This window comes from Rhinopithecus bieti, unplaced genomic scaffold, assembly GCF_001698545.2.
Source record: "Rhinopithecus bieti isolate Rb0 unplaced genomic scaffold, ASM169854v2 scaffold_11380, whole genome shotgun sequence".
Taxonomy (NCBI): Eukaryota; Metazoa; Chordata; class Mammalia; order Primates; family Cercopithecidae; genus Rhinopithecus; species Rhinopithecus bieti.
The window spans coordinates 1155419-1168049 of NW_016807225.1; the positions used below are offsets into that span (position 1 = coordinate 1155419).

General features: G+C 43.6%; 1 protein-coding gene across 4 annotated transcripts in view; it reads right to left on the bottom strand.

Moving 5' to 3' along the window:
- Positions 1 to 12631, bottom strand: part of AREL1 (apoptosis resistant E3 ubiquitin protein ligase 1) — a 52179-nt gene that overhangs the window by 28639 nt on the left and 10909 nt on the right. For 3 of the 4 annotated variants that reach the window (XM_017880503.1, XM_017880504.1, XM_017880501.1), the window contains exon 2: positions 1819 to 2106. The gene's annotated coding sequence lies outside the window, so the exon portion shown is untranslated. Of the gene's footprint in view, positions 1 to 829; positions 923 to 1818; positions 2107 to 12631 lie in introns of all 4 variants that reach the window. The other variant, XM_017880502.1, reaches the window with a different exon arrangement.

The following is a 12631-nucleotide window of genomic DNA, read 5'->3' on the forward strand; positions in this document are numbered from 1 at the left end:
AAAAAAAAAAAAAAAAAAAAAAGCTCCAAAGAACCAACATAATTGCATATAGTAACTTCAATAAATATGAATAAGATCAAATGTCTGTCCTTTTCTTTGTCCAGAATGCCTAAGGATCAGGAATTTTCCAGATGGAATCTTCCTTGTAGATAGAGCTTGAAAGGATTTCTCTAATTAACAGTGTACTCACTTGAGCCATGGGTTATAAGTTCTTCAACCTAAAAATTGCCAATTTAATTCAGGTCAACAAGCAGGTATCAAATGCCCACCACTGGGGTTGCAAATTCCCATGCATGGTATTTTCTACGGCAGTTTCTATGGCACCCTCTACTTTTGCTATTCATATTTTTCTGTATGAAATTATTTTGGAACTTTCCCAAGTCTAATTCCAGCACAAACAAGTATGTAAGGCTCTACTGTACTATTTCATCCAATTGTTATGAGTATTTTCATAACAATATGAAATAATAATATGAGTGTTATGTGTGTTTTCAAGTTCCTCTCTTTGGTGTCCTTGACATTTATAAATATGGCATATTGTGATACTTCAAGCTAGAAGAAAAATGTGACAGTAGTAAATTAACAACTTTCTACTTGCTTATTGTGTCACTTATCACAGGCCGAACATTGCCTTCAGTGCTTTAAATATGTTAGCCTAAGTAATTGTCACCACAACAACTTGGTAAGATGAATACTATCATTCTCATTTTATGGATTTTTTTTTTTTTAAGCTGGGCTTAAAGTTGCTGAACATCTCACACTGGGATAAGTGACAGAGCTGAGATTCAAGCCTGGCTGGGAAAGCCTAGCAGGGCATGGCGGCTCATACCTGTAATCCCAGCACTTTGGGAAGCCAAGGCAGGAGGACCACTTGAGCTCAAGAGTTCGGAACCAGCCTGAGCAACATGGCAAAACCCTGTCTCTGCAACAAACACAAATAAAAAATTAGTCAGGATGTCATAGTGCACACCTGTAGTCCCCGCTACTTGGGAGGCTGAGGCGGGAGGACTGCTTGAGCCCAGGAGGTCAAGGCTGCAGTGCGCCATGATTGTGCTACAGAACTCCAGCCTGGGAGACAGAGAAAGACCCAGTCTCCAAAAACAAAACAAAACAAAACAAAAAAAAAAACAAAAACAAAACAAAAAAAGCCTATGTCTAACTCTGAAGCTCAATGCTCTTAACCTCTACAATGAATCATGAAAAAGAATAAAGTCATAAGGATAGTGAAGTATTTGGGGAAAAAAAGATTTACGAAAACAGGTAAAACAAAGTATGAGAAACACTATCCAATCTTACTGTGAGGAATTAGAAAGATAAACTCTTATGGCTCTTTTTTTAATCTTTTGAAATATAAATAAAGCATGACAAAGAAAAGTGGAATGTAATGCCAATTCTCTCGTGCAGAAATATCACTTGCTTACGAAGGATCCTGGTCTAATTGCTTAATACTATAGCATTTTGGCTCACATTACCTACAAAAGGGGAAAAATACTTGAAAATATCTGTCTCAAGGGACTGTTAGAAAGTTGATTAACATACATATTCTAAAATCCTTTGCTTTTTCGGAGCATAAAGATTTTCAATTACAGTAGCAACTAAATTTTAGCCCCAACATTGAAAATCAGTTGTGAAAAGTCATTTCCCAAAATGGAGAACTGGTTTCTTCATATTTAAAAATGCTCTGCTGGGGACAAAGTCAATTCTCACTGCAACTGTATACTTCAACAGCTATCCCTTGCTGAAAAGGCTTAGGAACTGCTCACTGGATCCATGTTCTACATCCCAATAACTAAAGCTCAACTCAGTCTATTACCTTACCTTTAAACGAGGGCCCATGTTCTGAGAACCAAGTAGAGCACTCCTATTCACCAAAGCAGGTCACTTTTGGCCCCTTTCACCTTGTCTTCCAACTTCCACATGAAAGAAAAACGCCGCAAGGTCAACAGAAAGGGTCTATCCATCAGACTTTGTCACAGTAACCAGGTCAGTATTTCTGGGATGAACTGGATGAATTCCAGGATACAGAAATACAGCCCAAGAATATATCATTCCTGGACTTCTCTCTAGTGCAGGGTGCAATCGGCTGCCAAAGGATGCCCCAGGATCCTGTCCAAAAAAGAAAATAGGGTTAGTTGGAAAAGGTTTTTATTTGCGAAAAAGATTCCCCAGAAAAAAAACAAAGAAAAGGTACAAAAGGCAGTGGAAATCGAGACACTAAAAATAACCAAGAATTAGTAAACTCTGACCAAGCATTCTCAATTAAAACTCCACACAGTTTCCTTGAGGCCTCTGACTCCACAAGAAAAGTCAACTGGCAACCTCACTGTCTATAACTATTTCTTCAGCTGAGAAGTGTCAGAGCTTCTTTCAGTTTAGTGTCCCCAAATACTTCCCTATCCTTATGACTTTATTCTTTTTCATGATTCAGCATAGAGGTTAAGAGCACTCGGCCGGGTGTGGTGGCTCAAGCCTGTAATCCCAGCACTTTGGGAGGCCGAGACGGGCGGATCATGAGGTCAGGAGATCGAGACCATCCTGGCTAACACGGTGAAACCCCGTCTCTACTAAAAAGTACAAAAAACTAGCTGGGCGTGGTGGCGGGCGCCTGTAGTCCCAGCTACTCGGGAGGCTGAGGCAGGAGAATGGCGGGAACCCGGGAGGCGGAGCTTGCAGTGAGCTGAGATCCGGCCACTGCCCCCCAGCCTGGGGGAAAGAGAAAGACCCCCGTCCAAAAAAAAAAAAGAGCACNAGAGCAAGACTCCGTCTCAAAAAAAAAAAGAGCACTGAGCTTCAGAATTAGACACAGGCTTTTTTTTTTGGACAGGGTCTTTCTCTGTCACCCAGGTTGGAGTGCAGTGGCATGATTACAGCTCACTATAGCCTTGACCTCCTGGACTCAAGTGATCCTCCCGCCTCAGCCTCCCAAGTAGCTGGGACTACAGGCATGCACTACCACACCTGGCTAATTTTTTATTTGTATTTTTTGTAGAGTCGGGGTTTTGCCATGTTGCTCAGGCTGGTCTCGAACTCCTGAACTCAAGAGATCCTCCTGCCTTGGCCTCCCAAAGTGCTGGGATTACAGGTGTGAGTCCATTCTTCAGTAGAAGCAAACTAGGCCACAGACTCATTAAAGAGTAACCTTCAGCACAACCACATACCCAGTTTGAATATAATGGGGATGCAGCACAGGGTCTGGAGCAACCACAAAGACAAGTGAGATGAAAGCACAGACAGAACTAGGTTACGGAGGGCCTTATATGCCATGATAAGGAATTGAGACAATATTCAGCTGGAAAGGAGAAACCTCCAAAGAGCTTTAAAGCCCAATCTATCAGCCTATGCAGTCTGCTCCCTTCGTGCCCACATATGCATTTCCAAGACATGCTTAAATAAAGTTGATTTTATATTTAAAACAGTAAAACCTGCTACTACGAGTCAGGGGAAAATCTGTGAACTTTCAAAATAAAGTCACTAAATAAAGTGCAGTAAAGTCAGTTTATAACTCTCAAAGATATTCATGAACCAAAAATGTAGCAGAAAGGGGGTTTATGGCAATGCATACACAAACAGCCACCATAAGACAAATGAGAAGAGACTACTAATTAGTAAATGCAGAGACAGTCTTACCATATGGCAGGAAATGTTCTCAGTGCTTCATACATATAAACTCACACATACAATTATCCCTATTTTAACACAGATACAATTATCCCTATTTTACAGATGAGGAAACTGGGACACAAAAAGGTTAAAGTCCTTTTCCAGGGAAACAGACAGTGAGTAGTAGAGCCGAGTCAAACTCAGACAACCTGGACCCAGGATCCATGCTTTTAATGACTACCCTACTGCCTCTCTACTATGGGAAACCAAGGAAGAAAGCACAAAATGCTAAAGGAACAGAATGAGTGAAGACCAGCAAATGAAATTAAGTTGGCAAACTTTTATCATTAAAAATAAATAAGTATATGTATCTAGTTTAAAATACGGCAACATGCCGGGCACGGTAGTTCACGCCTGTAATCCCAGCACTTTGGGAGGCCAAGGCAGGCGGATCACTTGAGCCCAGGAGTTCAAGACCAGCCTGGACAACATAACAAAACCCTATCTCTACAAAAAATACAAAAATTAGCCAGGCATGGTGGCAGGCACCTGTGGTCCCAGCTACTTGCAGGCTGAGGTCGGGGTTGGCTTGAGCCCAGGAGGCAGAGGTTGCAGTGAACCGAGATCATGCCACTGCACTCCAGCCTGGGCAACAGAGCCAGACCCACTCTCAAAATAAATAAATAAATAAATAAATAAATAACGCCAACAGACTTGCCAAGTACAAGAGCCAAAACCTGGGTCAACTGGCAACTGGAACTAGCTTAAAGGATCCACAAACAACAGACTATATACATAAGCTGTAAGAGATGCCTATGTAGAATACTATATGAGGAATTTTTAAATGACACTTTTAGGGAATAAACAACACAGGGAAATGCTCACAAACAAAATGTTAAATAAAAAAGCTGGCACAAAACTATTTATGTAGCACAAGCCCACATTTAGAAACATAACATTACATAAAGAAGACTGAAAGGAAAAATAGAAAAATATTAATAGTGATCATTTCGGCCGGGCGCAGTGGCTCAAGCCTGTAATCCCAGCACTTTGGGAGGCCGAGACGGGCGGATCACGAGGTCAGGAGATCGAGACCATCCTGGCTAACACGGTGAAACCTCATCTCTACTAAAAATACAAAAAAACTAGCCGGGCGAGGTGGCAGGTGCCTGTAGTCCCAGCTACTCGGGAGGCTGAGGCAGGAGAATGGCATAAACCCGGGAGGTGGAGCTTGCAGTGAGCTGAGATCCGGCCANCTTAAATAAGCGAGAGAATGGGCAAGTTATCCTTTTTTCAAATAAGAAAATGGTATAAAGAAATTAAGATAACAGATTGTACTGAACTTTTGTTTTTTTTGTTTTTTTTGTTTTTTTTTGAGATAGAGTCTCGTTCTGTTGCCCAGGCTGCAGTGCAGTGGCATGATCTCGGCTCACCGCCTCACTACAACCTCTACCTCCTGGGTTCAAGTTATTCTCCTGCCTCAGCCTCCCTATAGCTGGGACTACAGGTGCGCACTACTATGTCCAGCTAGTTTTTGTATTTTTGGTAGAGACAGGGTTTCACCATGTTGGCCAGGCTGGTCTTGAACTCCTGACCACAGGTGATTTGCCCGCCTCAGCTTCCCAAAGTGTTAGGATTACAGGCATGAGCCACCACACCCGGCCTGAACTTTTATTTCTATTCACTACGATCTTAGTAGGTTTCCAACCCTGTGATCAGCTATTTGATTATTAAATCAAATAACTCCTAGTTCTAATGTAAGCTTTACTGTCCCTACCATGAGCTACCATGCTCACCCCAATGCTTCAGTACCTCTACTGAGCTTCAAAACTCAACTCAAGCACTCCCCCTTCTCTGGTCCTGCTCCAAGGCCTCTCTGAGGACTCTATCCACACCAGACAGAATCAACCACTTCCTCCTTTGTGGTACGTCTCTGCTGAAGATACCTCTGTAATAGCATTTATTAGTCTGTATTGAAATTATGTGTTTATATAGCAGTCTCTCCTAATAGATTGCGGACTCCCCAAGGAACAATGACCAGGTCATATCATTGCCTCCCCATGGCTAGTATGGTGTTCAGCCCTGCTATTTCAGAGTCTATACTTTCACAAGATCCCCAGGTGAGTCCTATGAATGCTGAAGTTTGAGAAACATGGTTTAGACTCTAGAGCAGTCAGTATGAGAAGGGGCTCAACATTCTGTATCTCTAACAGGTTCACAGGTAATGCTGATGCTGCTGGTCTCCTAGACCACGCTTTCACACACGCCCCTGTTGTCCTAGCTACTGGGAAGCTAAGGCAGAAGGATCTCCTAAGCCCAGAAGTTTGAGGCTGCCATGAGCTGTGATCACACCACACCACTGTACTCTAGCCTGGGTAAGAGAGACAGAGATCCTGACATACACACACACACACACACACACACACACACACACACACACAGAGCCATGAACAACATGATATAAAAGTCCATTTCAAAATTTTGGTGCATACAGAGCTAGTGGCAGCACACAGAAGTTCTGATATCACCTACTGATATCCACCAAATGACAAGACAAAAGAAAGATGTTGGCCGGGCGCGGTGGCTCAAGCCTGTAATCCCAGCACTTTGGGAGGCCGAGACGGGCGGATCACGAGGTCAGGAGATCAAGACCATCCTGGCTAACACGGTGAAACCCTGTTTCTACTAAAAAATACAAAAAACTAGCCGGGCGAGGTGGCAGGCGCCTGTAGTCCCAGCTACTCGGGAGGCTGAGGCAGGAGAATGGCGTAAACCCGGGAGGCGGAGCTTGCGGTGAGCTGAGATCCGGCCACTGCACTCCAGCCTGGGCGACAGAGCAAGACTCCACCTCAAAAAAAAAAAAAAGAAAGATGTTTGCTTTGTAAGATGCAATCTCCAGCATTCTCCACAGAGAAGCACCAGCCATGAGTCCAGGGACATGAACTTAAAAAAACAAATCATCCAATTATCAAAAAGCGCATAGGTTAGGGTGGTCTAACTAAGGAGGTTCCAAGAATATATCAGACACTTTGGATTATTAGTTTACATTTACTATGGCTTAATTCCACTCTTGGTTTATATTCCCCAACCCTAAATCTCACCATAAAAGATTACCCTCCTCCATCAAGTTTATACTCTTGAGATATTTATACAGTTGTCTATTTCTGCTATCACGGTTTAGACAAGTTATACGGTTTTCATTTATACTTTCTTCATCCATCAGCCCCTCCAGTCTCTTAATCATTCCTGTGGGTCTTCCGTGAACTCTCTCCAGCTGGTCCCCAATTATCCAGTAATGAGGTGCCTCCAAATGACTGCAGCCTTCCAGGGACAGCCTCATTAGTCAGAACAGGATGAACTCACTCTCCTCAGTTCTATGACATACTACTCCTGAGTAGGCAATCCCCCAAATCACAGAAATCTAATGTGCCGTCATATTAGACTGTACCCCCATTCTATAACTCCCAGACGTGGACATCATGGCATGCTAGAATGTGCTAGAAGCCAGAGGATAAATGACACATGTTCCCACGGCATCTATTTCACTAGAGGATGAGTGACTGGGGAGAAAAAAAAAGTTCACGCTAAATCAAACTCATAAATAAAATAGAATGCAATATTTGCATGAATTTCTAAAGATAAAACATGGATATGTTGAATATATTAATAGATACTCTGAACTTGAAGCAGAAAGGCTGCTTGGGGCTCTGCTCCCAGCACCAAGGAGTTAACATGTCCTTTACCACTAGAGGTAATTGAGCCAAAACCCTCACTCAACTTCTGATCTACTGTGCATTACCACTCATCCCATATACTCACATTTTAAATGATATTTTTCTGCTATGTTTCCCCATCCTAGATATCTATATCTATTTTGTCTTTGCCTAAAATCATTTGCTGCAGGAACATGTGTCATTTATCGTCTGGCTTCTAGAACATTCTTGCATGCCCTGATGCCCCAAATCTGGGAGGCATGAAATGGGGTTACATCTAATTGACTCTATAATTCACAGACTACCAACATCTACAGGTTCCTCTGCATCGTTCATTCTTCATTCATTTCACATTTCTTGAGCATTTGCTGTATGTTGGGCTGTGTGCTAAAAGCTAAAGTCACAAGGATAAATAAGACAGGGTGCTTTCTTAACCTCAATGAACTTGGTTCACCAAGGAAGAAGGACAATGCAATGTTGCAAGTGCCATAAAAGAGGAATAAGCAAAGTATGGAGGGCAGAGGAAGGAGAGGTAACTGTATGTGCAAGTGGAAAAGCAGAGACAACAGAGCTGAATACTTAAGGATGAGTAAGCAGGCTGGGCATGGTGGTTCATACCTGTAATCCCAGCACTTTGGAGGCTGAGGTGGGAGGATGGCTTGCGCCCAGGAGTTCAAGACCAATCTGGGTAACATAGTGAGATCCCATCTCTAAAAAAAAAAAAAAAGCTGGGTATAGTGGTATGCACCTATGGTCCCAGCTACTCAGGAGGCTGAGGTGGGAGGATCATTTGAGCCCAGGAGGCTGAGGCTGCAGTGAGCCCTGATTGCTCCACTACACTTCCGCCCGGGTGAAGAGCAAGACCCTGTCTCCAAGAAAGCAAAGTGTTTAGAAAGACCACCTGGGGCTAAACTAGGATGACTACCATGTAGTGGTTAAGAGCATGAATCTTACTACTGAATGATCTTAGACAAGTTACAGCAGGTCCTCAAACAACATCAGTTTCATTCAACACTGTTTTCTTATAATTTTGAGGAGTAAAAAAATTGATTCCTGGCAGGCACCAATGTGTGGAGTTCACACATTCTCTGTGTGGGTTTTCTCTGGATACTTGGATTTCCTCCCACATCCCAAAGATGTGCACTTCAAAGTTAACTGGCATGTCTAAAGTGTCCCAGTCTAAGTGAGGGTGAGGGGTGTGTGTGTGTGTGTGTTTGTGTATGTGAGAGAGAGTGAGAGAGAATATAAGCAAGAGAGAGAGAGAGAGAGACAGAGCATGAGCGAGAGAGCCAGAGCCCTGCAACAGAATGGCGTCCCATCCAGCGTTGGTTCCCAACTTGCACCCTAAGCCCTGGCCACCCTCAACCGTGGACTGGAATAATTGGGTAAATGTTACAATTATCTAACCTGATTTTATCAATCTTTGTTATACATACTGCTCTCATTTATTTCAATATGTATATTATGTTCTGGTCTTTATTTAAAATAGTTTGGTGATATTTTTGTGACCAGAAATATGCCATAGGAACTTAATTCTTGTTTATATCAATTAGCCTATGGTAAAACTGATTTCAATATACATCATTTTGTTTGAAGTAGAAGTTTCCAAGAACCTATCAACATCAAGTGAGGACTTGTTGTACTTAAACTTCTCTTCAGTTGCCTCATATGTAAAATGGAGATGCACCGAGAAAAGTAAGGAATCCAGCTGCTCTTGGAGAACAAGACTTGGAGAATAAGGACAAGGAGAATTGGTTGAGACTGAAACTTTACACCCAGGTGACATGGAGTGCCTTGGGGGACAAGGTTCTATGCAGAGACCAGGCTGCTGGGTTGCCAGGTTACGAGGGTGGTTTGTGCCAGGCCACAACAGCCCAACCCACAGTAAGTGAGGAAGATGGCTTGAATCTACCTGAAGGACTCACTGGTTTTCCAGAGAGATTCCATGTGGAAATAACCATAGAAACAATACAAAATAATGGATTTTCCAGTGTTCCCTCAAGGATGATGATAAGAATCAACCTTTATTGAGAACTTACTATGTGCCAGGCACTGAAGTGCTTCATTTATATTATCTCATTTAACCCTCACATCAACCATATGAGGAAAGCATACTTTATCCATATTTTATAGATTAGGAAACAGAGGCACAGGAAGCTAAAATAACTTGCCTATAGCAAGCAGTTTATAACTGAAGGAGTCAAGCAATGGGATTCCAGAGCTTACACTCTTTCTTTACTCTTAACTGGGAATACTGATGTATCAAAAAGAACTTCCAGAAGGGGGGAAAAAAGATATTATTCTTGGGATAGGAAGAATTAAGCTCAGAAATATTTAATTTGAAATTTTAGCCGGGTGTGGTGGCTCACACCTGTAATTCCAGCACTTTGGGAGGCCGAGGAGGGCAGATCACAAGCTCAGGAAATCAAGACCATCCTAGCTAACACGGTGAAACCCCGTCTCGACTAAAAATACAAAAAAATTAGCCAGGCGTGGTGGCGGGCACCTATATTCCCAGCTACTAGGGAGGCTAAGGCAGGAGAATTGGTTGAAACCAGGAGGCGGAGGTTGCAGTGAGCCGAGATTGCGCCACTGCACTCCAGCCTGGGCAACAGAGCAAGGGTCCCTCTCAGAAAAAAAAAAAAAGGAATATGACTTCATTTTAGACTTTAAGCAACAAAAAACAAAAGATGTTTTTTAACCAAGAGAGAAAAAGGATCACACATTTTAAATGAAGAAACTCTGGGGACAATGTAAAAGGGGGACAGGCCCACTAATGAATACAAGATAAGGGGCTACTGGTTCAGTGGAGTAGCTACACACTGGCCACAATACAGACAGGGTCCAACGTAGACTCTCATTAGTCACATTGGTTGAGGGTGGCCAGGGCCTAGGGTGCAAGCTGGGAACCAACCCTGGATGGGTTGCTCTCCTGCTTTATGCTCTCAGAAGCAACAGGATCAATGACCTGTGAGGTCAAATGGATAAAGGAGAGGAAGAAGCCAAGGACAAAGGCAAATTTTCTATTGTTGGGAGCCTGGATAAATGAAGGAGAATTAAGGAGGCAAAGCAAACATGAAAGAAAAGATGTATTAGTCCATTTTCATGCTGCTGATAAAGACATACCAGAGACGGGGTAATTTATAGAGAAAAAGAGGTTTAATGGACCCACAGTTCCATGTGGCTGGGGAAGCCTCACAATCACGGTGGAAGGTGAAAGGCATGTCTTACATGGCGGCAGGCAAGAGAGAATGAGAGCCAAGCGAAAAGAGAAACCCTTTATAAAATCATCAGATCTTGTGAGACTTATTCACTACCACAAGAACAGTACAGGCAAAACTGTCTCTGTGATTCAATTATCTCCCACTGGATCCCTCCTATAACACATGAGAATTATGGGATCTATAATTCAAGACGAGATTTGGATGGGGACACAGCCAAACCATATCATCCCACCCCAGCCCCTCCCAAATCTCATGTCCTCACATTTCAAAACCAATCATGCCTTCCCAACAGTCCTCCAAAGTCTTAACTCATTTCAGTATTAACTCAAAGTTCACAATCCACAGTCTCATCTGAGACAAGGCAAGTCCCTTCCACCTATGGCCCTGTAAAATCAAAATCAAGTTAGTTACTTTCTAGATACAATGGGACTACAGGCAATGGGTAAATATACCTGTTCCAAATGGGAGAAACTGGCCAAAACAAAGGGGCTACAGGGCCTATGCAAGTCCAAAATCATGCAGGGCAGTCAAATCTCAAAGCTCCAAAATGATCTCCTTTGACTCCATGCCTCACATCCAGGTCACGCTGATGCAAGAGGTGGTTCCCATGGTCTGAGGCAGCTCCACCCCTGTGGCTTTGCAGGGTACAGCCTCCTCCGCAGCTGCTTTCGTGGGCTAGCATTGAGTGTCTGAGGTTTTTCCAGGCACATGGTGCAAGCTGTCGGTGAATCTACCACTCTGGGGTCTGGAAGACAGTGGCCCTCTTCTTACAGCTCCACGAGACAGTGCCGCAGGGACTTTGGGAGCTTTAATCCCACATTTCCCTCCCACATTGCCCTAGCAGAGGTTCTCCATGAGGGTCCTGCCCTGTAGCTGACTTCTGCCCGAACATTCAGGAGTTTCCATACATCCTCTGAAATCCAGGGGAGGTTTTCAAACCTCAATTCTTGACTTCTGTGCACCCACAGGCTCAGCATCATGTGTAAGCTGCCAAGGCTTAGGGCTTGCACCTTCTGAAGTGACGGCCCAAGCTGTATCTTGGCTCCTTTTAGCCACAGCTGGAGCAACTGGGGCACGGGGCACCAAGTCCCCTACACTGCACACAGCAGGGGGGACCTGGGCCCAGCCTTCGAAACCATTTTCTTCTCCTGGGCCTCCAGGTCTGTGATGGGAGTGGCTGCTGTGAAAACCTCTGACATGCCCTGGTGACATTTTCCCCATTGTCTTGGTGATCTGGCTCCTCTTTACTTATGCAAATTTCTGTAGCCAGCTTGAATTTCTCCTCAAAAAATTGGTTTTTCTTTTCTATTGCCACTGTCAGGCTGCAAATTTTCCAAACCTTTATGCTCTGCTTCCCTCTTAAACGTAAGTTCCAATTTCAGATCATTTCTCTCAAGTTCAAAGTTCCAGATTTCTAGGCAGGAACAAAATGCTTCCAGTCTCTTTGCTAAAGCATAATAAGAGTGACCTTTGCTCCAGTCCCCAACAAGTTGCTCATCTCCATCTGAGACCACCTCAGCCTGGATTTCATTGTCCATATCATTATCACCATTTTGTTCAAAGTCATTCAACAATTCTCCAGGAAGATTCAAACTTTCCCATATTTTCCTGTCTTCCTCTGAGCCCTCCAAACTGTTCTAACCTCTGCCTATTACCCAGTTCAAAAGTTGCTTCCACATTTTCAGGTATCTTTACAGCACCACCTCACTTCCAGTACCAATTTACTGTATTAGTCCATTTTCACACTGCTGATAAAGACATACTAGAGACTGGGTAATTTATAAAGAAAAAAAGGTTGAGGCCGGGTGCAGTGGCTCAAGCCTGTAATCCCAGCACTTTGGGAGGCCGAGACGGGCGGATCACGAGGTCAGGAGATTGAGACCATCCTGGCGAACACGGTGAAATCCCGTCTCTACTAAAAAAATACAAAAAACTAGCCGGGCAAGGTGGTGGGCGCCTGTAGTCCCAGCTACTCGGGAGGCTGAGGCAGGAGAATGGCATAAACCCGAGAGACGGAGTTTGCAGTGAGCCGAGATCGCGCCACTGCACTCCAGCCTGGGCGACAGAGCGAGACTCTGTCTCAAAAAAAAAAAA